At 44.0% G+C, this 3391-nt stretch overlaps 1 protein-coding gene across 6 annotated transcripts in view; it reads right to left on the bottom strand.

Annotated features, from left to right (window-relative positions):
- Positions 1-3391, bottom strand: part of LOC111869778 (protein O-linked-mannose beta-1,2-N-acetylglucosaminyltransferase 1) — a 420171-nt gene that overhangs the window by 86487 nt on the left and 330293 nt on the right. The window lies entirely within an intron of this gene.

The following is a 3391-nucleotide window of genomic DNA, read 5'->3' as shown; positions in this document are numbered from 1 at the left end:
TGCGGTTGTATGTTTCCGCAGAGGACAACTCTTCATAGCCACCGCTGTGACCTCACATCCTGTATCCCTGTAATAGGCCGTGGAAACCCACAGGGTTGTGAGACGTCGAGGGCCCCACATTACCTAGACAATCGGCTCACAGATAGCGGTAAGGTTCTCAGCCTTAAGGGCCAGCCGCCCTTTATCCCCCAGGAAGATTCCTGGTACTCATTTCTGTTAGAGGCTGAATCAACCCCAGAGCCATAGTGCGGCTGGAAGGATTAGGTCAATTGAAAAACCTCATCGAGACTTGAACCCGCGACCTTCCGGCTTGTAGCATAGTGCCTCAACCAACTACGCTACCGCATGCCCGCAATCTGATGATACAACAAAAAAAAACCGTTTTACTGATAACATTTTAACATACATATTTTATAGTTATGACTGTACGTATAATGTGATGTAATATAATCTTTAGTTACTGTAAAGCAAGTTCCTTTCAGTGTTGAACCTGTGAAGATGGATCCGAAGGGCCGAAACATGTAAGGCTATATAAACAACCGGACCATTTACAATAAACTTGTTTACATTGGATGGCTTGACATTAGATGAAGTGACAGGAGGTTGGAGAAAACTGCATAATGAGGAGCTTCATAACTTGTACTCTTCTCCAAGTATAATTAGAATGATCAAGTCAAGGAGGATGAGGTTGGCAGGGCATGTAGCACGAATGGGGGAGAAGAGGGATACATATAGGTTATTCGTGGGAAAGCCAGAGGGAAAGCGACCACTGGGAAGACAAAGACGTAAGTGGTTGGACAATATTGAAATGGATCTTAGAGAGATAGGATGGGATGGTACTAATTGGATTCNAGGTTATTCGTGGGAAAGCCAGAGGGAAAGCGACCACTGGGAAGACCAAGACGTAGGTGGGTGGGAAATANCATAAAATTATGGGAAATACTTGAGTACCTGCAGAATTGGCGGCTCCTCTAGAAGGGCTGAGCTCCATGGGTAAGAAAGAAAGTGGCTTGACATTCCTCAGCGTATTTCTATTTATGCATTCATCGGGATATGAACTCGCTCTTCCAGTGATTAAGTGATCTCAGAACTTAAGACATCTAAGGCCACGCAGCCAATGTGACCGTCCTGTTATTTTATGACACTTCTTGCAGCAACAAGTGGCTGAGGGGCACCCCAACTTCCCGTCTAACAGTCTGTATGTGTACTTCTCAAACAATTCGAACTGTATTACACTGATATGAAATTATGTTTATTTGTTGAACACTGTCCACTGACTGAGGCATATTTGAGGTACAGAGTTTCGGAAACTAGATTCGCTTCTGTCGTCAGTGTAAGAGCCGAGAGGAGTTTCTCACGGCGGAGGCCCGAGTTCGATCCCAGGTTTTCATATGGGATTTGTAGTGGGGAAAGTGGCATCAGGGTAGGCTTCCGACTAGTACTTCGGTTTCCCCTACCAATTCTAATTCCACCGACTTCTCTAAACTCATCTATCATCAGGGACTGGTACAATAGGCCCACTAATGGCCGACGTAACAAGCTGACTCAGTATCGCTCCACGCCACGAATAAAAAGTAGAACTGATGACGGAAACGGATCCAGTATCCGAAACATTATTCATGTAAAATATACCTCAGACAATGGATAATGTTCATTATCATATTCATGTAATGGATCAACCACCGTTATCAACATTCAGAGAATCATTACATTTTGTTATCATCAGGCGAAATTATAACATTCCATGGTTACATTTCCTAGGATTTCAGGCTTTCAAACTCAGGCACCTCGATTTGCCTACCGACTACTTTATTCTGCGCTCACGTTGTTTTAATATTGCACTAAGGATTTATGAAATCCTTCCAGCCGCACTATGGCCATAGGGTAAACTCAGCCTCCAACAGAAATCTGTACCAGGAATATTCTTGGCATATTTTTGGGGGTAAAGGGCGGCCGGCGCATAAGGCTGACAACCTCAACGCCATCCGTGAGCCAATTGTCTAGAAAATGTAGGAACCTCAACATCTCACAACCCCATGGGCCTCCACGACCTGTTACAGGGATATATTTACTTTTTTTTTTTGTCCCTTCGGATGCTTCCCTGATAAAGGCAGAGCATTATTTCAGACGACAATGTCGCAGTGTCCAGACTCAGAACAGACATCGTTATATATAGTCTAGCTGTTTCGTGCGCCACAACGAACAGCTTGGACAGATGAGGGTGTAAAAATTGTATTTGTCTCGTATCACGTAACTAATATCCTACAGTGTACGTGTAATGCTTGCTGAACGAACGACAGCCGTTGCTATGTTCCGGATTTCTAATACAATGTGTAGCAGTATCACTACCGTCCATCACATCGGATCAGGCCTTCTCTCTCTGTCAGTAAATCTAGTTCGATACTTCTTGAAACAACAGTAATATCTGCAATGGGGGTCAGTGACACAGAAGTAACCAACCAAATTATTAATTTCGTTCAGTAGAGCCCTTGAGAATCTACTGATATTGGCTGGTGGAGAAATTTTCTCTTCTTTATATTCATTGTAAGCCGAGACAGCGTAGTCGGTATACCGACTGGCTACGAGCTGGACGACCAAGTCCAAGTTCGAATCCCGGTAGGGTCAAAGAACTTCTTTTCTCCACGACGTCCAGATCGGCTCTGGGTTCCATCCAATGGGTACTTGGGGTTCTTTCCCCGGGGGTTAAGCGGTTGGGGCGTGAAGCTGACCACTCATCTACAGCTAATTCTGAGGTCAAGAAAATGTGGATCTATACACCCACTCCCCCATACGGCTTCATGGCGTAGTGCTTAGTTAGTTAAGCGCAGGGATAATTTTACATTTTATCTTATGTTCTTTACCGCCCCCAAAATATTCTGCAGCTGGTCCCTGTCCCGAGCTGGATGAATTTAGTCCACATTGTAACACTTTTATTCTTTGTATTTTAATATCACTGTCCCATCAATGTCTAAGACTCCCGAGTTATCATCTCCCTTCAGGTTTTCCGACTAGAGTTCTGCACGCGTTTCTCATCTCCACCATTCGTGCTCAGTACAGCTCTTATTTGAGATTTGGTAACCGTTATAACACTTCGCGTAGAATATAAAAATATGAAGCTCCTTATTACGGAATTTTATGCAAAATCACATGGCTACCAAATATTCTCTGCATACAGTTCTGAAGTACCCCCAGCGTACGTTCTTCACTTAATGAAAGGGACTAAATTTCATGCCCTTACAGTACGACGGGGTAAACTGGTAATTTTACGTTTTGGAGCGCTATATCGGCCTTATACAGGGCTGCTTCTGTAGCGGGCAGACATGAACATGGAGGATATGCAAACTGCAACAATAAAGAGCACACTTAAATTCACTTCAAAGTGGTGTACCCC

The sequence above is a fragment of the Cryptotermes secundus genome, unplaced genomic scaffold (assembly GCF_002891405.2).
Source record: "Cryptotermes secundus unplaced genomic scaffold, Csec_1.0 scaffold93, whole genome shotgun sequence".
Lineage (NCBI taxonomy): Eukaryota > Metazoa > Arthropoda > Insecta > Blattodea > Kalotermitidae > Cryptotermes > Cryptotermes secundus.
This window is presented reverse-complemented; position numbering and strand designations above follow the sequence as displayed.